This window comes from Sminthopsis crassicaudata, chromosome 2, assembly GCF_048593235.1.
Source record: "Sminthopsis crassicaudata isolate SCR6 chromosome 2, ASM4859323v1, whole genome shotgun sequence".
NCBI classification, from domain to species: Eukaryota; Metazoa; Chordata; class Mammalia; order Dasyuromorphia; family Dasyuridae; genus Sminthopsis; species Sminthopsis crassicaudata.
The window spans coordinates 566,283,277-566,307,043 of record NC_133618.1 but is presented as its reverse complement, the minus strand read 5'-3'; the positions used below and the strand labels follow the sequence as shown (position 1 = coordinate 566,307,043).

Here is a 23,767-nt window from a genome sequence, read left to right as displayed (position 1 = left end):
GTGAAGGATAGGAATAGAATTTGAAAAAATATGTATGATAAGCTTTTGGATATAATATATTATATATGATAATATTCTAATGGAAGTATAATGGATTATACATATTCCTTGACTGTGCATGTCACTTTTACAAAAATTGACCCTGTATTAGAACATAAAAATTTGACAGATGCAGAAATAGATACATAAAAGCAGAAATATTAAATGCATATTTGATGGAACACAATACAATAAAATTATATTCATCATCAGTAAAAACAGAAATGATTAAAAATTGGAGATCAAATAATTTTAATCCCCAAGAATAGGTTTATCAAAGAACAAAACGTAAAATGATCATTTCATTAAACAACATACAAAAACTGGGAGGGATGAAGCCAAAGAAGTACTTAGGGAATAATCTATATCCCCAAACACTTTTATCTATTAAAAAAAAAACAGATCAGCAAATTGGTTATATAACTAAAAAAAATCCCCCAAACAATCAAAAATTCAAAACTCTCAATTAAACACTAAAATCCTAAAAAAAAATCTGAGATTAAAAAAGTAGAAAGCAAAAAGCAAAACAAAAACACATATTAAATTTGTAAATATAACTAGGAACTTGTTTAAAAATAATAAAGTGGATAAACCATTAACTAATTTGATTCTTTTCAAAATGAAAGTCAATTTACTAGGATCACAATTAAAAAAAGCAAATTCACAACCAATGAAGAGGAATCAAAGAAACTGTTTTACCCTGTATGTGCCAACAAAACTGACAATCTAAATGAAAGGAATAAATAGTTGCAAAAAAAACCCATATATATATATCATATTCAGATTAACAGAATAACGAATCTCATAAAAAGAACTTGAATAAGCTATAAATTCTTAATAAAAAACCAGAATAATTCTATCAAAGAACAATTAATTTTAACCTTACATAAATTCTTTTTAAAATGGGAAGATAAAAGATTCTATCGAATTATTTCTATCATACATATAGAGCTTTGATATTTAAAACAGGCAGGGTAAAAATGGAAATCTTTTGATCAATATTCTTAATACATATAAATGCAAAAAAGTTATATTTTAGCAAGGAGGCTAAAGTAACACATCACTAAGATTATATACTGTTACCAAGTTGGACTTATATTATGAATGTAGGGTTGGCTCAATATTACAAAAACTATAAACATAATTGACAATATTAATAAGAATAACATATATAATTCCATCAACACAGAAAGGGCTTTTGACATTCCCAATTTTTTAAGTAATAAAAAACAAACTCAATCTTTCCTTAATATGGTAAGAAATTTTAATCTAAAATTAAGAGTCAGCATTATTCACAATAGGAATAAACTAGAAGTCTTTTCAACAAGAACAGGGGCAAAGCAAGGATGTCCATTATACCTATCTCTATTCAATATAGTGATAGAAATGCTAATTATACCAACCATATAAGAAAAAATAATTTAGGGGATAGTTATGAGCAAAGAGGAAACAAAATCATCAAATTTAGAGAACATTAGAAAGTCAACTAAAAAACTAAATAAAGCAATTAACTAGATAGAAAGAAAAAGTGTAAAATACTTGGGAGTCTACCTGCCAATACACACACACACACACAAACTATATGACCACAATTACAAAATACAAATACAGATCTTAATAATTGGAGAGACATTGATTGTTCATGAATAGATTGAATCAATATAATTAAAATGACAATACTATACTTAGATAATTCACTTATCCATTGCCATAATAAAATCACTTTCTAGAACTGTGAAAAAATAATAACAATCAATTTGGAGGACCAAAAAGTTGAGAATCTCAAGGGAAATAATAAGAAAAATGGGAATGAAGGGGTCTTAACAGTGTAAGTCTCAAACTACTATACTACAAAGTAGTAATCACCAAAATAATTGAGTACTAGTTAAGAAATAGACTGATTGATGGAACATATTAGGTACACAAGGCATGGAAGCAAACAACAGAGTAATTTACTTTTTGACAAATCTAAACATCCCAGCTATTAGAATATTATTTATTCAATAAAATATGTTGGGAAAACAGGAAAGCAGTCTAGTTAAAAACAATCATTATAGACTAACATTTCACACCATAATCCAAGATGAGCTTCAAATGGGTATATGACTTAGAGATAAGAGATTATTCATAAACAAATGGGGATCAAGAAAGAAATTACTTGTCATATCTATAGATATGGAGTTTGTGATAAAACAAGAGATCAATAGAAACACAAAAGTTAAAGGAATAATTTTGAATAGTGATGCCATTGCTAAGCATATGCCCCCAAACAACCAATGACAAAGAGAAAGGCCTCATATATACCAAAATTTTTATAGCAGTTTTTTTTTGTTGTAGCAAAAAATAAAACCAATGTAGATAAATTAGAAGAAAAACAGGTAAATGGGAGAAAAACTTTGCAGTAAGTCTCTCTGACAAAAATCTCATTTCTAAGCTATAGGGGGAATTGCTTCAAATTTATCAGAATAAGAGATATTCCTTAATTGATAATCCTTCTTTCAGTTTTCAGAAGAAAGAATACAATCTATAACTAGCTGTATGAAACATGTGTTTGATCACTATTGATTAGAGAAATGCAAATTAAACTATTTTGGGGAATCTACATTTCACTCATCAAATTTGCAAAATTTACATCCCTCCCCAAAAAAGGGAGAATCACAAATTTGGAGGGGTATTGGAAAACAAGCAGATTAATGAACTGTTAGTATAAGATGGTGTGGTCATTCTGAAAAGTAATTTGAAAATATGCCCTCAAAATTATTAAATTGTGACCCAAAGATCTGAAAGATTCTTTAATCCAAAAATGCCACTAGTAGCTCTATACCCCAAAGAAATAAAAAAAATGGGGGAAAATACATGCATAAAAATAATTAAAGCAACTTTGTAGTGATAAAGAAACTAAGGGAATGCTCATCAATTTTTGAAATGTCAAAACAAGTTATGGTAAATTAATGCGATGGCTTTCTATTATGCTATAAAATATGCCCCAAATTTAACAATGATAATGAAAGGCAGGAAGAGTCAATTTTGGAAAGATTTGTGGGTGATTGAGCAGATAAATGTACTGTTGGTGAAGTTATGAATTCTCCAAACATTCTGGAAAGCAAGGTGGAATGATTTAAAAGGATTACTTAAAGTTCCTCTATTCTTTGATCCAGTGATGCCATCGCTAGGCATATGCCCCCAAACAACCAATGACAAAGAGAAAGACCTCATATATACCAAAATTTTTATAGCTGGTTTTTTTTGTTGTAGCAAAAAAAAATAGAAAAAAACAGATGATTATTAATTGAGGAATGTCTGAACAAATTACAGTACAAGAATATGATGAATATTGTTGTACTATGAGTAATGAAAAATGCAGAGAGTCATGGGAAGACTTAGCTGCACAAAGAAGCACAAAGAATGAATTATTCAATATGCACAGTAACTACAATAATTTAAGTAGAAATAACAATAGCAAAACAATAAAAATGGAATACTGTGAGATTTTAATGATTAAGCTTGGCATCAAAGAAATTTAAGAAGGCACCCACCATCAGTTTCTTTGCAGAGGTGGGGAAGTATGGATGTGAAACACTGCATATAATGTCAGGCTTTATTGATGTATTTGTTAATTTTGTATAACTATTCTCTTCTTTTTATTTTTTGTTATTAAGTATTACTTTCTGGGAGGGGAAGGGGAAGAATACACTGGGAGATGTAGATGATGTTAAAAAACAAAAGATAATAATAACATTTATTTGTTTGTTGTGCTTCAATCTATATTCTGATATGATCAATTCCTTCTCTGGTTATGGATAAGATTTTTCATCATAAATCCTTCAGAGTAGTTGCGAATCATTGTACTGCTAAGAATAGCAAAGTCATTTACAGCTGATCATCCTAAAACATTGCTATTATTTTGTATACAGTACATATCACTTTGCTTGAGTTTAGGGAGGACTTTCCAGATTTTTTTTCCCTGAGAGCATCCTGCTCATTATTTCCCATAGAACTATAATATTCCATCATAAATGAATACCACATTTTATTGAGTCATTTCCCAATTGATAAGTATCTCCTCAATTTCCTTTTTTTTTGCCCTGAGAAGAAAGCTAAAAATTTATTTTTTTAAATCCACATATACATCAAAGGTATTCTAATCCTTGATGAACATCTACATCTGAGCAAGAAACAGGAAGGCTTTTGCAGATGATTTTCTCTAACAAACCACTCCCATCTTTATGAAGTTCATATAACCTGAGAGGTGTGAAGAATACAAACTCACATTATGTTTGTTATTTATTTAAAAAAAAAGATTCAGTAGAGTAAAATTCAGCTTTAAAGGTTCTCCTCAGTCAAGGTGTCATTGACATCTCTAGAAAACACCGAAATCATACTTGTAGTCTCTACAATAGGCATATGACTACAGAGACAACTTTGTTCAACAATCTGCTAAACAAAATGAGGAGACATAAATTCACAATAGATATTACCCAGCATCATAGAATATGTCTTGTGAAAAGTCCAAAAAGTTCACCCATGTATGGAACACACAAAGTAGATGGAAAATAATTTTAAAGGAAAGGCATGAACACTTGGAACAGTGGCCAGGAAAGGCTTCCTGAGAAAAATGCCATTTAGTAATATCTTGAAAGAAACAGAGATTCTGAGGGATAAGTGAGCAGAGGAGATCATTTCAAGTACAAAAACAGTAGATGCAACATTGTTTGTAAGGAATTTCAAGTAGATCAATAACTGCATTGTTAAGAGATGGGGATTGGGTAAGAAGGGACCATTTTGTGAAGACATTTAAAACAGGGGAGTTTATATTTGACTCTATAAGTAATAAAGATGGAGAGAGAAAAGGGGGAGGAAGGGAAGGAGGAAAGAAGAGAGAAAATGAGAAAAAGAGACAGAGACAGAGAGAGACAGACAGAAAGAGGGAAGGAGGGAGAGGAAGAGAAAGAAGAGATATAGCATGGCCAAAACACAATTAGGATAAAGAAGGGCCCTGGGTTTATGACATGAAGATTGGTTCAAGTAATTGAGCATGTTTTAGTCTGACGAAAAGAAGCTCCAAGGGGAAACAATGGGCTTCTCTAGGTAATTTGAAGAACTTTCATGTGGGGAAGGGATTTTAAACTCAGAGGACAAAACTAGGAATAATAGGTGGAAGTCACAAAAAGGGAGATTTTGGTTCAATGTCAGAAAAAAACTTTCTAACAATTTGATTTGATCTGTACAAATGTAGCATGATTTTTCTCAAAAGGTGATGGCTTCTCCTTCCTTGGACATCTTAACAAAAAGACTGAATGATGTTATAGAAAAATAGTTTTTTTTTTTTTTGGTATACATATTGTACTAGATAGCTGCTGAGATTCTAGCTCTCACATTCTGTGATTCTGTGATCTATGCTTTAAGAACATCATTTTGGCAATCCATGAAGAATGGATTACAATTGAAAGAGACTTGATCCAGGGAATCTAAAAAGCTATTGCAATAATTCAGGAAAGAGGTGACAACAACTTCAACTAGGATGCTATGAATGTGAAGAAAAAAAAAAGAATGCATATAAAAGATGGGGAGATAAAGAGTTATTAGACTGAATTTGTGGAGTAAATGAGGAATCAAGGATGACACCAAGATTGCAAATCTTTATAACTGGAAAAATAGTGGTGCCTTAAAGAATAACAGAAAAATTCTGAATAAGGGTGGGGGGGTGTGCTGGGGGGGAGAATGATTTCATGAAGATAAAGATATCAACATTACTTATGACTTATGAAGTGTATGAGCTGGTTACATAATAGATTTTTTTTATTCGAGAAAACAAATGGACAGCATAAATGCTGTATTGGAATCCCTAATATGTTAAATGAATAGAAAGGTCATCATTTAATTGGATAGGTCCTCTAGACAATTTAGGGACATGCATGGGCAGAATTCCCATCATGAGAAGGCATTAAAGAATTCGAATCTATATCACTGGAGGGAGTATCCAAATCAAGAAAATTATAAATCTACCCTTTGGAATAAAATATATAAAAAGACTAAAAAGGAAGGAAGAGGTATGAATCCTGCATGAAAAGTCTGGATGATGAGAGAACTTTGGATATTTCCAGCTAGTGGATATATCAGGCTAGTGACTATAATGTGAAGAATAGTAGACTTCACACCTGCCGTAGTTTATATTATTATCAAGAATTTTAGTCTGGTAATGAGGTGACACAAAACTTTGAAACAAAATTTCCCTAAGGAAAAGGAGTGGGATAAGACTGAAAAAAAAGGAATGTGCCAGTTTAAGAACACAAAGAAAAGTCAGTCTTCTTGATATAGGCAATAAAGAAAAGAACCTTTAAAATTTGAAAAATATGGTATATACACAGTCTCATTTGACAAGTTACCATCTTGGCTTGGGTATTATTCCTATTATTATTAAATTTGTGATCACTTTAGTGTGGGTACTCCCTCCAATAGTGTACATTAATATCTATACATACTTTCTAATTCTGGCTTCTTAATAATTATGGTCTTCCACAAATCTTCCACTGGGGCTCCACCCAAACATTCTGGAGATCTTTCAATAGATCTTCTAACATTGAGTGATGGAGAGAAGTTTGTGGGTAGTGAAATAACACTTATAAAAGAACAGAAAGAAATGGACATCAGTGAAACCTTTTAAAACACAAAAGAGAGGAGAAAAAGAAGTTCAGAAATAGAACCAAATACATACAGGGAAGATAGCTTGGATGAAAAAGGGAGGCAGTGGAGGTATGAGTGAGGGTGGGAAAAGATCAGGAAGTAGTCTGCAATCCTGAAACTACTAAAATTATTTACATCACTCTTTGTGTTCAAATTATCATTGGTAATATCCTGCAAATTAATTATGTCTACCACACATTTTCCTATTGTTCTGTAGACCACAACAATCAATAATAAATGCTTACATTTATTTGTACACCGCATAATACTCCTCTGAGGGATGTAATAATGTTATTATTCTCACTCTGCAGATGAGGAAATTGAAGCTAAGAAAAGCTAAGTGATTTGCTCAGTGGTACATATTTATTAGATTGGGATTCAAATCCAGATCTTCTGACTCCAAGACAATCTTCTTTTCACTAGGACACTGAAATTAGAACAGCAATTGAACCCAACCTAGGGATTAGAATAAAGTTTGAGAACTGGCTAGGGCCAGTTAAAATAGCTCACTCAAAACAAAAAAAAATCTAAAATACACTAATATTAATAAAGAGTTTAGATTATAAAGAAAGCTGCTATGAGAACAGTATTTCTTTATGGCAGGAATAAGAGAATACGAATGGTAGTAGAATAAGTGGCCTAGAAACAATGAAATAAATTTGGGGTCCAAAAAGGAACCTTCTTTTTTCCTTCAAAGATTAGAAAAGGGACCATGAAATGGCAAATTACCTGATTGTAAGGCAAGTGCATTCCATAACCAATAAGAAAAAATTGTGTCCTAAAAGGATACGAGTTGTCTCTAGAATTATGAACGGGCAAATTGGAATTATCTTGTCTATGAATCGGGGATGAAGAAAGTGTGTCAAAGATAGTCACATAATTATGAGATAAACCAAGTTAGGATGGGAAACATATCGATCAAGTCATGAAATACCCTTTGCTCTTTCTATTTTCATTCCTGTTATTATAGGGATAAATATGTTTTAATATGGAAGCAATGTGTTTAAGTGGAGGGAGGGGAGGGAAAGCATTGGGCTGAGTGTTAGCACTTACCTGGAATATATTAGGCACTTAATAAATATTATGTTTGTTTTTTTAATCCTGAGTCCAGAGTCTGGGACCCATCTTCACGCAAATTATTTCATCTGAGTTCAAGTTTCTTCATCTGTAAAATAAAGAAACTGGACTAAATCATATCTAGGGTTCTGTTTTACTCTGTTGTTGCCACCTACACTCTATCTTTGCCCCTCAACCAATAGCAAATAATTAAGAAAATTTAAATTGATCATATGTCCATGAGGAAGCAGAACATTGCTAGGCAAATTCCATAGCCTTGATTCAGCTGGGATTGACTGATCTGGTAATGGTAGTAAGAAAGATTTCCTTTTTCAAGGGCCATGGGAAAGAAGTCAGATCATTGGCCTGGAACAGAGAGATCTTGGAATTGAGGCTGAATTCTATGGGCTTGAATTCTATCAATGCAATGAAGTCCTTGTTTCAGCATTTATTCCCTTCCCAGAGAGGTCAGGACTTGGGCTCAGATCTTAAAGATTCCATTGACTTGAGAAATGGTTCCCTTTTCTATATAAAGGGGCAAATATAACTCTCTTATTCTGGGGTCTTCGTGATGTTCTGGACAGTCCTGGGTGGATAATCATAAAAAATGATAGTGTTGAAAAAGTGAAAATACATAGAAGAACTACTCTTCTATGCTAATCATTTAGTCCCCAGTGATTAGAGTGAATCTATTCTTCCTTGGAGACAGACCTTGAATTTCTTTTAAACTTCTGTCATAGATATAAAAATGGATTTTATTTTATTTTTTGCTCAGAAAAGTGGTAGTTGTGATAATTTGTTGGTTATGGTGATGGTAGAGGGGACAGCGCTAGTAGCTCCAGTCTCCCTAGGGAAGGCTCCTGGAGATGTTTGTCTTTGAGAACTAGCTCTTGGCGGAGAGTAGAGAACAGAGGAAGGAGCTCGGAAGACACAAGACTTCTGCCCAGAAAGTCTCTCCGAAGTAGCTCTCACTTCTCGGGACCCCCTCCCACCACAGCCCTATCTTCACAAAAGGAGCGTCACGACTCCCTTTCCCGGAGCTGGTGGGAGGGAAGGAGGGGGTTTCCCGTGACTGCCGCCAGGATTCCACACGCAGCGGAAGTCAGCGAAGCAATTTCTCATTTGCCAGCTGACGGGCGTCTCTCATTCACATGTCACTACCCAGAATGCCCTTGTGGCTGGCTCCTAGCGCGGTGCTGGGAGGGTGAGGAAGCGTCTGGAATGGTCTTCCAAAGGCCGTGGGAAGGAAAGGCTTAGGCTAAGACTACACCGGAGGAAATAAAACTGCGCTGAATCCAAATGACTTAGAAATGAATTAACCTCCCCACTCACGCCTCCGCCTCCCATTCTCCTCACCCTCACTCGCCAATTATCCTGCAGAGTTTAACCTTGGTGGACTGTTAGGCTCTGGCTCTTTTCACACGTTAGATGAGTTGTACCGACCACAAAGACAAACCCAAGACTCTAGGGGCCTCGGTATGAACTGTTGAACAAATAAATGTTGGCTCCACTCCAGATTGTTGCAGGGCGAGGCTGTCTGCTTCTCCCCTTATTGTAGAACAGAGAAACATTACGCCCAACGGGGAAGGGAGAGGAGAAAGGGTAGGCTCTAGGCTTTCTGGAATGGGAGGGACCAATTTTACTGAAAAATGGAGAATCCTCTCCACTGTTTCATTGGCATTTTTTGTTGACCAGATAGAACAGGTAGAAACCTCTAAGGTTGTTGAATTTTCCCAACTTCAAATAATAAAACATCTTTCTTAGTTTCCTAGAATTGATACTGTTGTTGTCCGCTAAGTCTGTAAGGAGAAAGGGAGGGATCCAACCAAAGTGTGAGATAGGTTTTATATTTAAATTGACAAGGATCAAGAGTATTTAGTTTCTGTTCTGAGAAACAATTAGCTTTCTTCTACACAAAATAGGGTTTTCTTCCATCGAAATATGCAGCTATTTACATTTATAGAATATTTTTGTACACTCCTGTGGGGGTGAATCCGCCCAAGCTGACCACTGGACTAACCCCTCTACCACTATGAAAGAAAATTTCTCAGAACTCCCTGCCTCAACTAATAATTTTGGCTCTTTCCATCAACTCAGCAGTCTAGATTTAGGGAGGGATTGTGAGAAGAAGAATTTAAAACTACAAAACAGAGTTACAAGAATATTTTTAGAGTCCTTAATCAGAAGACACCTCAAGGACTCCCTACTATCTTATCATTATTCAGTTGGATTATAACTCAGATTTAGAAGATCTGGGTAGAGGAATCTACCCCAGTGATAATGGTTTTTAAGCTGAGAGTTTTGCGGTGAATTTTAAATATCCCAACAAAGTACCTCCTAGAAAGCATCTTTCACTTTCCCTTCTTATATACCCCACTTTACAAATACTGTTTTTCTTTCTCCAAACAATTTCATAAACTTTTCTCTTAGGAAAGATTAAATGTCAAATCCGTTAGATCTAGCTCACCTAGGATAGAGACAATCTCTTCTTACCTAACCTAACCTTACCTAACCACAATTTTCAGCCCCATGAAAAGCACTATTTCCTAAAGAAGGAATAACCTGACATCCCAAGTTCTTTTTGAGAGACTTGGAATGAAGGGTCTTTCACCTCTGAATATATGATCCTGTGTGAATAGACTTGGACTTGACCTCTAGAATACTAGGAGCTGTGGTATTTCAATGCGTTTCAGCACCGTGGTTTTGGACAGCGCCCTTGTCTCGGCCTCTTAGCGGATCACAACCGGGCTGTTTTCTTCCCTGAAGAGCATTAAAATGTAGAAAGAAAGCATGAAACAGAAGCGTATTTTTAGTATGTGTGGCCTTGGAAAAGTCACTTCTCTGAGCGACGTCAGTGAAACGAAGGGTTTGGAATGCAGATGTTATTTAGAGCAAGGGTTCTTGTCAATCTAGTGAAATCTATGGATTCCTTTCAGACAGTTGTTGTTGTTGTTATTGTTGTTGTTTTAAGTGCGTTTAAGACTTAGAACGATTTAAAAAAAAAAAAAACTAAAACTAAAACCTAGTGAATAAAGATGTAATTTCCGCAGTTTCTCTCTGCAATCACTTCACCCTTGGAGGTCCATGAGTCTCAGGTTAAGAACCCCTGGTTTAGAAGGGTCCTTCCAACTTCTGGGTTTTCTGCCTACAAAGTGATCAATCTACTTTGTCCTCCAAGAACGGTGTTACCAAGAGTAGATCGCTAACTTTGTCTAAGTATTTATTCCTGGTTGTAAGAGAATTTAAAACCAAACCAGTAGTGGCGAAGTTCTTTCTGGAAAGGTTCTTTCAAAAGTTTGTTTTCATATTTTTGAGTCTAAGTTCAGCCCTAGTCTCTGAGGTTATTGTGCCGTAGAATAAGTCTATAGTGGCAAAGTAAAACTAAGAAACGAGCAATTATTTGTTAAGTTTTACCGTAAATTTGTGTTATTCAGGACCACCTCCTCCCCCAACTTATCCGCACACTTTGGACTCTCAATTCCACTTTGCCTTCTAGACACATTCAGAACACTGTCAGAGTATCTCTGATCGAATTTGATAGACAAAAATTCGACTAAGCGGGGATTCCTTTTCCTCGAGTCTAGACAAAGAATGGGGGGGGGTGATACGTGCAATCCCAAAAATCTCAGAGGGAAAGGACTTCAGGTTTAATATTGTGTTGTGAGATGAAGCAATGCAAACAGGATTAGTTTGTAAGTCATGTTTTTGGAATCAACTACTAGGAGAAGGAAATGGAGAATGGGAGTCAGTTGTGCTTTTCTCTCTCTCTCTCTCTCTCTTTTTTTTTTCCATATGCTGAAATAATCACAAATCAATTCCTAGCTCCAAACAGGGGAAAAAAAAAAAAAAGGAAAGTGGGCTCTTGAATAAAGGATACTTCACATTCACAAATAAGATATTTTAATCTTGCTTGACTCCTGAGACAGATTAAAAGTCAGGTATGTTGCTACAAATAGAAGCAATAGCTTCTCGATTGGCCCCGGTTCCTTTGTGGTCACTGGTTTCGACTCTTTTCCCTCTCCTAAAGTTCGATGTCCTTTCCTAAAAGAGATTGTCAGATAGGATGTTTTTTAGGATCCCATCAACTTTTTTTTTTTTTCCTATCCAACTATCCGGTCTTTTCTCCCCAGTGTATCTCCAGGCCTTTCCGGAGAAGAATAAGGAGATTAATTTCCTTCCCCCCCCCCCCCCCATCCCCACCCTCTCTCCAGGCTGAAGTGCCTGAAGTGGTCTAACCGAGAGAGAAAGGAAAGGAAGCTTTTCCAATAAATTTTAAAACTCCTTTGTGGTCAGTCAATAAGCATTTATGCCTTCAGTGGGCACTGTGCTAAACTAGAATATGAAGAAAAGCAAGACAATTTTTGGTTTGAAGAAGAGAACGATTTAAAGATGGCTTTGGATTCTAGTACTGGCCTCACTACTGAAATATTGTATGACCTCAAGCAAGTCCTTTAATCTCTGATTGCCCCCATCTCCTCTTTTGAAGGGAAATTTTTATTTCTACCTTAATGTTAAGACTTCCTAGTTAAATTATCTCCAATTTATTCTGTATGTTTCTTGTCGTACATAATTATTTGTACGTTGTCTCTTTCATTAGATCTTGAGCTTCTTGAGGGCAGGAAGTTTTTTTCCCCCTTTCTATCTTGGTCACTTAGTATAGTGCCTAGCATATAGAAGACGATAATAAATGAAATTTCTATTGACTTGGAAATTACCAGTCCCTCACCCTTAGCCCCCGGAGACAAAATTTTAATATGTTCCATGCCCATTGAGACTCACAGGGGAAGAAATGACCAATAAAGGAAAGATCGATAAAGTTCTATTGAATGAGGCTTTTTCAAAGTGTCCTTCCTTCTTGTAGTTAATTCTCTTAGCTCCTGCGGGTTACTGGGTAGACACAGAAGCCAAAGACCCAGAGACCCGACCGGAAGCCAGAGACCATAGACCCAGTATTGCTTCTGGCCAGAATGCCTAGAATCGCGTGGGACTCCAAGTCTCATTGCGGTAAAAAAGACAGTGATTGGATTCACTGTAACTTTTTCTTTATGATAGGGCTCATTGGAGAGGGAAAAATGACTCAGATCAAGGCCTCTGGTACCACACTCGAAACCGGGATACAGCACTTGACGCGTCAGGAAAGGAAACACAGGCTTGCCCAATCAAGACCCAGTCACTCCCGAACACTGCATCTTTGCCAGTCCTAAAGGCAGGGAGGCCATTCCTTCTCCTGTCCTGCCCCCGAGCACCCAGAGTCCTTTTTGCGAAAGCAGAAAGTTCCGCCTGTGAGCCAAACGCATCCGCGCCAGCTCTAAGCTGAAAACCAATCCTTGTGCTGAAATAGATCTATGTGAATAGTTGGAGCAAGGGGTGGGAAGTGGGGTTGGGGAGACAAGAACCTTCAAGCTTAGGAAGCTCGGAACATAAGTGAGGCGTTATGGCAAAGGAATGGAGACTAATTTCCCGAGGCAACTTAGAATAGTTCTGGCAAGAGCAAAGACAAAACTCATTCTTTTCAATTATTAAAGTCATTTTTAAACCAAAGCATATTTTATTTTAAATTTCCAGCTAATTTTGGTGGCGAACACGCAAACGCTACAGGAGAAAACAACACAATTGACATTTCCAGGCTCCTGAGCGCTATGAATTGGAGAGTCCAGGTCCCCTACTGCAGTTAGCCCAGGAATCTCGGCCAACTCCTTTCTCATCCTGTCCTCTCTTTCCTGCTCGTATTCCCTTCCCACCCCCTCACGGGGGGAAAGCGGATGATTCCACTGGCAAATTGAGGATAGACTTCTAGTTTCTGCTATCTGGGTTTGTCCACAAGTTCCCAAAGACTTTCTGGGTTCTTTAATTTGATTGGCCCCTTGTTCCTTAGGCCTCATTAGTCCAGAAGGCAACAGAGCCATTGTATGCAAGCTGTATCCTCTGCACTAGAAACGAAGCCCCTTTAGCTGGGTTGGAGAATTAACTTGGATATTGGGGCTCTGTGTTAGCTGGACTGGGGAAAATGGAGTAGAAGTGAGGACCCAAACATTATATTAATGTCTGGATAATTGTAAAGCTGAGACGAAGTCACTGGGTTTGACACCTTAAATGATATTTTATTGTGGTTGATAATAAGAAATGATGTAATAATAACTTAAATACAGGCTACATCCTAGCATGTATTTATTGTAACCACTATCCAGCTCCAAATCAGTTATAAAATGTTAGATTTTCCCTTTCACTTGTAAGGGCCTGAGAAGCCATATTAAGAGGGAAGATTTCACCCAATGCTACGCGAATGAGCATGTGGCTCTGGAGAATTCATCAATGCTACTAGTTGCTTTGAAAGCATCGGCTCCAGAGCTGGAAAAGCTAGGCTAGGGGGTAGGGATGAACAAAAGGAGCTTGCGCTCTACCTAATCCCTCCTTTACTCAATGATTTTTGCCTCTCAGAGTCCCGAAAGCTAGCTCTTCTCCTTCCAGCGGCAAATGAAATGCACTGTGGTCAGCTGAAGGAAGAAAATTCAGAAGCAAGCTCTTCTGCCGACTTTTAACCGCGCATCGGCGGCTATGTCGATCTATCTTTCCCTTGAGATCTGGTAGAAATGGGAATTTCCAGCGATTCTCAGAAAGCCAAGGAAATGACTAACATTTATTCTTGGTCTATTTTATCTTATGATTAGAATCTATCTCAATGCCATCGATATCTGTCCGTCTTTGGGTTTTAGCTAGGTTGCATTTTAGAATCTAATCTTCCTTAGTGCAAAATCGAACTTCTTTGTTGATCTGATCAAGTTTTTCCCTTTCCACCTCCACCCCCGCAATTCTACGAACAACGACAGTCAGAGGGGGGACACGGAATTTTAGAGGCAGAACCGGGAGGAAGAAGAAAGAATCCTGTTGTTGGTTTAATTACTGCATTGAATCAGCCCTGTGTATACCTGGCCAAACTCGCTGCTTTGCTTTCTGCCATATGGACCCAGCTTCTGAAAGAAGGGCTGGAGACAACTAGGAAAAACCCTAAAAGAGAATAGAGATAAGGATTGGGCCTAAGACTTCACTCCTATTAAACATTTCCATGAGAGGAAGTTCTAGAATTCTTGCAATTGGTCTCCCTGCCTTCTTCCTCCCCACTCCAGTCCATATTGCTCCCAGTAATTTTCCTTAAATGAAGATCTGACTATATAATCCCCCTAATTAATAAACTTCTGTGGATTTTTATTGTTTCCGGATCAAATAAAAATTCCTCTGATTAGCTTTTAAATCCCTTCACATCTTACCCCAATTTCTCTCCATAACCTCTTTGCATATTACTCACCTTTCCATCCCCCATATTTTCTGATCCAGTTAAATTGGCCTTTTTGTTGTTCACAAAAGTTTCCAGGCTTTTGCTCTAGCAGTCTCCCGTGCAATATACTCCCTTCCTTACCTTCACTTCATAGGATTTTCTGACAAAGTGCAGCTAAGGCATACCTAAAGTCTGAGTGCTAATGCTCTCCTCAAACTATTTTGTATTTATTCTCTTTATTGTCTAAATACACACATACACATATATGTATGTATATATGTGTGTGTGTATATCTATATGTGTATATTTGGAATACAAGTATATGTATATATGTGTTTGAAACATTATATATGTGTGTGTAAATATGTGTGTGTGTATGTGTGTGTGTGTGTATTCCAAATTAGAATATGAGCTTCTTGCCAGTAAGGATTGCTTCAGTTTATTTTTAGCCCTAGTACTTGGCACAGAGGAGGTGTTTAATAAATACTTATTGATTGAAACTTCTTCAACCAATGCAGGTCAGCATCTAATCGGTCGATTATATTCTTAAAGGGTTGCGTAGAGCATGGAAAGATTAAGGTCACATAGCCAGTATGTGTCCCAGTCGGGACTTACCTTTCCGAGGAACCCACAATCCATGAATCAACCCCTCCCTCACTTCATTCAGTCAAGGAAATGAAAGAGTTCCATTAAAGAAGAGACCTAAGATAAATCAGAGACTTATTTCTTACCCTTTTTTTTCCTTCCGCACCCCAAAGCTTTGCACAAGGCTGCGCATCTAGTAGTCGCTTAATCAATTCTAATTTAAAGTTGAAGAGGATGGGAAGTGGGGCTGAAGGTCAGAGTCTTCTTCGGAACTCAGACCCCTATAGCGTGCCTACATTACCATACTGAGCGAGGTATTGATCTCTAAAGTCCAATCTTCGTGTTTTACAGATGAGAAATTTGCAGCCCAGGAAGTGAAGAGGTTACGTATGTTCTGCTTAGCCGCAGAGACTGAACAAGAAACTATTCAGAACGAAAGACGTGTCGCCTACCAAATCTTCAGGGGTTTGTGATTCCACTAGCTCCCCTCCCTGAAGGCAATTAAGACACACCCGAAATGAAATACTTCCACAAGTCCAGGTTTGCAGTAGGATGGAGGACTGGAAGATAAGTGGATATATTTCCGAACTTTTGAGTTTTCATGCAAAATGTTACTGACTGACTTCTTAGATCTTGGCCAGAATTCCGAGGTCGTAACCTGGAAATTTCAGTAAAGAGATCATTAAATGAGGCTAATAATTTTGCTTCTTGGGCTCCTGGGCTACTTGATCCTGGAGTGGAGGTCCCACAATGTATTGAGTTTTCCTAGTCTGCACTGCCTTGGCTAGTACCTCTGTGGGGTAAAATGGGAAGGAGGGTGATGTAGATTTAGAGATAACTTTAGTTTGAAACGCTTGAAAGGAGGAAAATGAATTCAAATTCTAATCTATGGCTACAGCTAGAACATTTTCTGGGCCTGCCCCGCCCAACCCGGCCCAACCTTCTCTGCTGAAAATATGCTGTCTGGTGCTTCCCGGGATACCTTCCCTTTAATGGGCTGGTTTTTCTCTCTAACTCAGTGACTTTTCTCCTAAAAATTTACAAAACTTTCATAGAATTATAGATGAAAAGATCAAAAGAATTTTAAACGGATCTTCTAATCCAATCCTCTTATTATACAGATTAGGAACTTGGGGTCCAGAAGAGGGCAGGTAACTCGACCGTGGTCATTTGCTTTCTAATTTCTGAATATCCATTTGGGAGTGTATTTCGTGATCCACTTTCGTGAAGTTGTCATCTCCCGGTATTCTTTCATCACCACCTCAACATTTCTACTTCTAAAGCCAGGAAACAATCATTTTTTGCCTTTAACCCCTGGGACAGTTTGATGAAGCCTATGCACTCCTCAGAATGATGTTTTTAAATGCAGAAAATAAAATACAAAGGATTACACAAGATAACAGTGAAAATAAACATACATTTTTCTCATACAAATTCACTGCCCCCTGAAATCCAGAATTCCTCTTTTAGAGTTAGCAGGTTAACCAACATTATTTCTTCTCTCTGCCTTCTTTGATTTCTCTTTCTTTTTGTCCTTCCTATTTTCTTCCCTCCATCTCTTCTCCCCTCCCTTCGACACCCTAGCTCTACTTTTCCCTTCAAAAGCAGCTGGGTTGGCTAGAGAGGGGGGAAAAAAGACTAAATTCCTTTTAATATTCTTCTGATTCTGGTACTTTTAAAAAGGAAACATGGTGCTGATTTTTAATTAACCTAAAGAAGAGCTGTTTGTAGTTTGGGTATTTAAAATAAAATCTATTTTAAAACCAAATACTCTCAAATTAGCTCTCCTTCTCAGCTGCTGAAACTCTATCCGGAGCTAGTTGGTCTCTCTCTATAGTTGCAAAGCTAAGAATAGGGTTGAAGAAAGCAAAATTTTGATATCAAATGCTAAGTTTTGGAGATAAGGAATAGACACCACTCCACCCCACCCTGGCCCCAATATGGGCAGACAGAACCTTCCTATGAATGCCTAATGGTTTTGGCATCTGCGTTGAGATAAAGTGTAGCATATCCTCCATGTTCTGTTTTTATGGATTCATTGCATCAATTGCTCAAAAAGCCTGTAATGCAAAGTAAAACACTTCAGTGCCTTAAGATAGGGTCTCCATGAGTTTTCATGGGAAGAAAAAGACTTATCATCTGATGGCCAGTCGTCTGTTTTTGAACCTCATATAGTCAAATCCCTTCCAGTTTGACCAGGTCTTTTATAATTTGTGCCTTCCTGAATCCAGGGGTTACCTTCACTACACAATGAGGTTAGAAAAGTAGAGTAAATCATAATTATAAAATAACTATGAAACTGTGCTAATAGTTATTTCCCTGGGTGAATGAATCAACATTTAAGATGTCTTCTTAAAATTATCTTTTTTGGTTTGGAATTATGTTTGTAATCAGTTGACACAATACAGAGTAAATCATAATTAAGATTTCTCCACTTTTCCTGGACCATTAATGATTTCTTATGTCACTCCCCTTCTAAATGTCTCCAATTATGTCATCTTTCCAATCCTGCAGAGTGTGTAACCAAACTAGAAAACTCACAGTTCTTAAAACTATGAAAAAGGATAGAGAACATATCTCACAGGACAGAAGATATTGCTTCCACTTGAGGATATCAGGTTTGCAATTAAGTTATCTGAGTCCATTCTGGACTTTAATGTTTCCTTTACTTGTATAATGTTTGGGCTTAGGGAGTTGAGGTGGGAAATTTTACACTGGACCTCCAGATTCATCCCCCCTCATCCCAAGCTATGTTACTGAGGTGTGTCTTGCTCCCCCTGGTGGCAACATATTCAATATTACAGAATTAGATCATGTAATTTCAGAAAAACAAAGTCCTTTTCATCTCCAACTCTCTGTCACTTTTCCCAAGAACTAAATAGTTAAACTAGAGAACAATTTCTTCATTTCAACATGTTTAAAAGAAAGGGCTTGAATCAAGTCCCAATTAATGAGAAGACAGGATGGTCTAGCTACCAGGCTGAAAGTCTTTGTTCTTCATAAATTTTCTAAGTGAACAGAATATTGGACAAAAAGGGGAAAATCAGAAGGCACAAGAAACTTCTCTAGAGTTTCCTTGAAAGTTCTGGAGATGCTTATCAAGAAATGTCCTAGGGACTCTGGGAGCTTTACTAAAACTAGAAAGAGGAAGCTTTGGAGACATCCATCTGTTGCAGGTAGCTAAGTGACTGCAGTGCCTAGCCATCTGAGGATTTACGGCAATTGTTTTGTGATTTCTTCAGTGTGGGTGATCCCTACATTGTTGCGTATTGCAACCCAAATATGCCTTCTCACCCCCTTTTCCTCTTGCCTATATGCTGTCAAAGGGATTCTACCCATGCGCTATAAGCATTTTTTCTAGATTTCCTGATCAATTCAATCCCTACAAATGGAGTACACTGAGTTCACAGGCTATTATTTATTCTGGCTACTTGCCTCATCCTTTTCTGGGTATTTGTGGCACAGTGGAAAAGGGTGCTGGATTGGATTCAGAGCATCAGGCTCAACTCCCATCTCTGCTACTTAGGAAGGAGTCACTTCATCTCTTGAGTCTATGAATCTATGGCTGACTGGGACTTCTCACTGAAGACTAAGACTTAGCCATATGATTTTAAAAATGGACCATAACTAGGATGGAGGTGAGAATAGAATTCTTTTTATTATTAGTCATCAAATTGGGGTAGCTATGTGGTACAGTGTATAGAATGCTGGTTCTGGAGTCAGGAAGGCTCACCTTCATGGATTCAAATCTGTCTTCAGATACTTTCTAGCTTTGTGACCTTGGGAAAATCCCTTAACTCTGTTTCCTTATCTGTAAAATGGGCTGGCGAAGAAAATGGCAAACACTTCAGTAGCTCTGCTAAGAAAACCCTAAATGCAATCGGAAGACTCTGATATAAGACCGAAATGACTAAACAACAAAACAATCGCCAATTCACAAAATCTTAGAAAATGGAAGGCAATTGAAATCTTAGTTGAGCTCTCTAACCTACACAAGAACATCTTTACAAAAAGACTTAGAGGTAGTCATTCAGCCTCAGTTGGACATTTCCAATGAAAGGGTCCTCACTACTCTCCAGTGCAACTCATTCCATTGTTTGACAGCTTTAATGGTTAGAATGGTTATCTTAACAATCCTTTCACACTTATAAAATACATTTCCATTTATAAATCTTTCACCTCTTATCTCATATGATTATCACAATAGCTTTACAGAGTCTTTAGGGAAAGTGTGATTGTCTTTATTTAACAGATGAGGAAACTGAGGTCTCCAGAAGTCAAATGATTTGCTATATAACAAATATAGCGGGCAGCTTGGCACTAGAATTCAAGTCATTTCTAAGCCTACTCTCAATCCTAGTCCTTTGTACTTTTACCCATTGCTTTTCAAGATACAAAAAACAAGACTAATCTCTTCCTCTATTCCCTCCTCCTGCAGCTTTCCTACGTTGTGAGAAGGTTCAGTTTGCAGTCACTTTGTCTTTCTTTCCTTGGATGTTCTGGGTTTATCTAATTCTTCGAAGTTAGAACCAGTAATATTTATTATTCCTTTCTGAATTTCAAGTGAGCCAATCTATTCCAGAACTTGTGGAGAATGTGTTAGATTCAATACAAACCACAGAAGTGATATGGATTCTTGTAAGAGACTACGTGCCTTCAGTTTCATGCATGAAATGGTAAGCATGTACTGGAATATTCATTCAGAAGTATGAATAAGGATGGCTGTATTAATCCTCCTGTATGTGTTAACCAGGATTTTTGTGTACCTGCTTCCACCTGTGCTCCAAACATCTTCAGCAGGAAGTTTCTGAAATGTGTATAATCCTGTATTTCATCTATAGTCAGTGGAAAACTGGGAAACCTCACTAATTCAGACAAAGATTTGGTCTTAAGTAGATAATTACTTCTATTCTCTATGTTTATTTTTGCTAGCAAAAATCTGACTTCTGAGTTAAAGTTTTCATATCTGTACCCCTTATTAATGTCAGGGAAAGTCAAAAGTACATATTCAGGTCCCCCTATCTGAATCTAAAACTCATTAACTATACTTCTCTCAGAGCATAGTTATATCCTCTTGTAATCTTGATCATTTTTCTCTGTATTATTTTGAAAAAAAAATTAATTAATTTTAATGTTATATTTTCTTCTCCTTCCCTCCCAATAAGTAGACTATATTCTTCTTGAAGAAAAGGAGCATTTTTGTTTTTGTATTCTCAGTGCCACGAACATACTAAGCACTTAATAAATGCACATGGACTTAAAAGATTCAGTTTATAGTTTGGATTTTAGTTATTTTGTAAAAATGTTGTTTTTTGAAGGGAGAGGGTGCTTGGATAGAGTGCTGCTTTTGGAGTCACAAGTTGTTTGATGCATCTCATGCTTCCTGACCTCATGGACCATAGCATGCCAATACTATTCATGGAGCCTTCTTGGCAAAGATACTGGAGTTGTTTGCCATTTGCTTCTCCGATGGATTAAAGGAAACACAAGTGATTTGCCTAGGGTCCCACAGCAAGTATCTGAGGCTGACTCCAGGTTAAGCACTCCATTCACAGCCAGCTACCTGCTTCTTGGAGTCAGAGGGCCCGGGATCAAATCTCTACTCTGTCCCTGGTTGCCTGTTTGGCTTTAGGCAGGCTTTTTACATCTCTGGGACTCAGTTTCAACATCTTTATAATGAGAGGGGAAGACTCAATGACTGATAAGATCTTTTCTAACTCCAAATCTTCCCTCCCTTGGTTCTATGTTTTATTCACCTGCTAGATTATAAGCTTGCTGAGGACAGGGGCTGAGATGATTGAATCCCCACAGACTAACATAGTGCTTGTAGGTGCTTAAATAATGATCAGATATGCCATTCTTTGGTCCAGTGTATCAGTGAAGTTGTGAGTGTCCAGATGTGTATATAGACTTGGAAAGAGTGTATATGGAAGACCCTGGGAAGGTGTGTGCTTATAAATACCCATCTGACTCTATCTCTGTCTCCCTGTTCTTATGCCCCGTAGAATGCTCGACCAAGTCAGAATTATGTTTTCTTGTGATTCTCCAGCAGCTTTGGCCAAGAAGTCCCTCTAACTCCCAGATATTTGCTCTAGGCTGGGAGCTGATAGTTGAGGAATATTCATCTCCTGGGAGTTTTTGTTCTGCCTGCATGAAAGGCCTCAATAGCTGGGAATACCACTCTAATTACGGGGAAGCCCGGCTTATGTGGGGGATACAATGGGCCTGCTAGTCTCATAGCAGCTCCTTACATCAGTCAAATAAGGCGCTCTAATGACGGGGTGAGAGCCGTGAATGCCTAAAACAAACTCCAAAAGGAGAGAAAATAAAGCCGCCGGGGGCTTAAGATATATTAAATTACCCTGATTAGGAATCCTGGCCTTGCTGGGGTTGGTTGGAGAGGCTGGGGAGACTGAGAGTCCTGCTATTCATTTCAGGGGAGAAGGGTCAGCAGGTCGGGGGGGTTCACAGAGCCCCGTCCCATTCTCATGCTAACACTGGGCACAAACTCGAGGCTTAGTGGGCTGGAAAATAGAAATGAATTTGTCATAATCCTTGCTCCTCTGTCACAGGGTGAGTTAGCTCTGGCTAATTGCAGCCAGTTAGAGCCTGGCTGGGAGAATAGAACAGGGGTTTGGGCGGGGAAACTTGAGTCTAGGAGGCTGGGAGAGTGGGGCTGGGCCTAGAGGCTGGTAGGGGGCCTCCATTCCCTTTTCTCCTGCCTTATCTAAGAGAGATGGGTTATAGGGGTGAAGCAGGCCCTAAAAAGAGCCTAGGTTTTTCTAATAAGCTTCTATGTGTAAGCTAGACACTAGACGTCAGAGCTGGCTAGTTTGTGTATATTCATAAACACACACCACCAGAGGCACCTGGAATGCTAGGCCTGAAAAGGACATTAAGAGCCTTCTAGTCAACATTCCCTGCCTCATTTTACAGGTGAGGAAACTGAGGTTCAGAGATTGATTTGCTCAGAATCACATAATTAATCACAAAGAACAGAGCCAGGTTTCCCCCATGGCTGCCTTGATCTACATGCATACAAATGTACAAATATTCTTCCCTATACATATATGACACATGCATTTAAAAAACATATCCTCAACACTTCCCTATATGTACAAAGTACATATAATAATGGATAAATGAACTCTACCCAAACACTAGCTACTTATACTCTCCATACACACATACAAAATAGACACAAGTGAACCCAGACATACAATACACGTGCCCCAATACAGCATAAAAATGTAAGCCCCTCCCCTCCCCGGTCTGGGGTGCCTCGGCAAGGTCTAGTTGGCTCTCTGGCTCAAATTCTTGTGTCTGTATAATTAGCCGCTCCATCCTCCTTGGGCTGCTCAGTTTACAATCGATTTCTCTGCAAACCAAACACAGTTGACAAATATTTCAGGCTGTCACTCCCGCCCCTCTCTGCGGCACGGAGACCATGTCTATACAATTATGCCTGGAGTGGGGGCAAATGAAACCTCTCCCACACAGCAGTGGATTTGAACAACAAAGGCCAACAACCAGCATATGAGCGGAGAAAACACCCACTTCACCAAGGACAAGGCCACCCTCTGCTGGGAGAAAAAGCTACGACTTAGAGACAGAGGAGACTCCACTCAGTCCTATCAGCTTTCTCCCCTATCCTCCAACTCTCAAGGTCACACTCACACATCTGGGGGCCTGATACATCTATGACCTGCTCTTGGTCTTCAGAGTCAGAATATGGAGAGGAAAAACAACCAGAGGCAGAGAACTGCAAGAAACCGAGTGGAGGGTGATCATCAGAACAAAAGAGGCAGAGAGAGTATAGAAAACCGGTCTCCTTCCAGTGGTCAGACCCATGTTTTCTACTTTTGAGGAGACTAGCTTCCCATCCTTGGTGTCACAAAGAAAGAGGGCACAGGGAGAAGCCCAGATAAAGCTTTTATGTTCCCTAAGCAAGGCTGGAAAATTGCACTTCTGCATTTGAAATCTGTTCCTTATGTCTATGGGAAATGTCCTGCCTTCACTTTGACGCCTGTGATGTCACTCACAAATAGCTATGAACCATGGAGAACATAATTTCCAGGCAAGGTACACTTTTTTATATGACCCTCAACCTCCATTAGCACTAGAAGGATG

The 23,767-nt window shown here is 38.0% G+C and overlaps 1 long non-coding RNA gene across 11 annotated transcripts in view; it reads right to left on the bottom strand.

The window, feature by feature from the left end:
* The window catches only part of LOC141558238 (uncharacterized), a 125,236-nt gene that overhangs the window by 24,336 nt on the left and 77,133 nt on the right, over positions 1-23,767 (bottom strand). For 4 of the 11 annotated variants that reach the window (XR_012487003.1, XR_012487005.1, XR_012487007.1 and 1 more), the window contains exon 10: positions 7,777-7,888. The exons of 4 other annotated variants lie outside the window; for them this stretch is intronic. This is a non-coding gene — a long non-coding RNA (uncharacterized LOC141558238). Of the gene's footprint in view, positions 1-4,931; positions 6,659-7,776; positions 7,889-11,641; positions 11,821-12,005; positions 14,785-23,767 lie in introns of those variants that run through there. 3 more of the 11 variants (XR_012487010.1, XR_012487011.1, XR_012487013.1) reach the window with 3 other exon arrangements.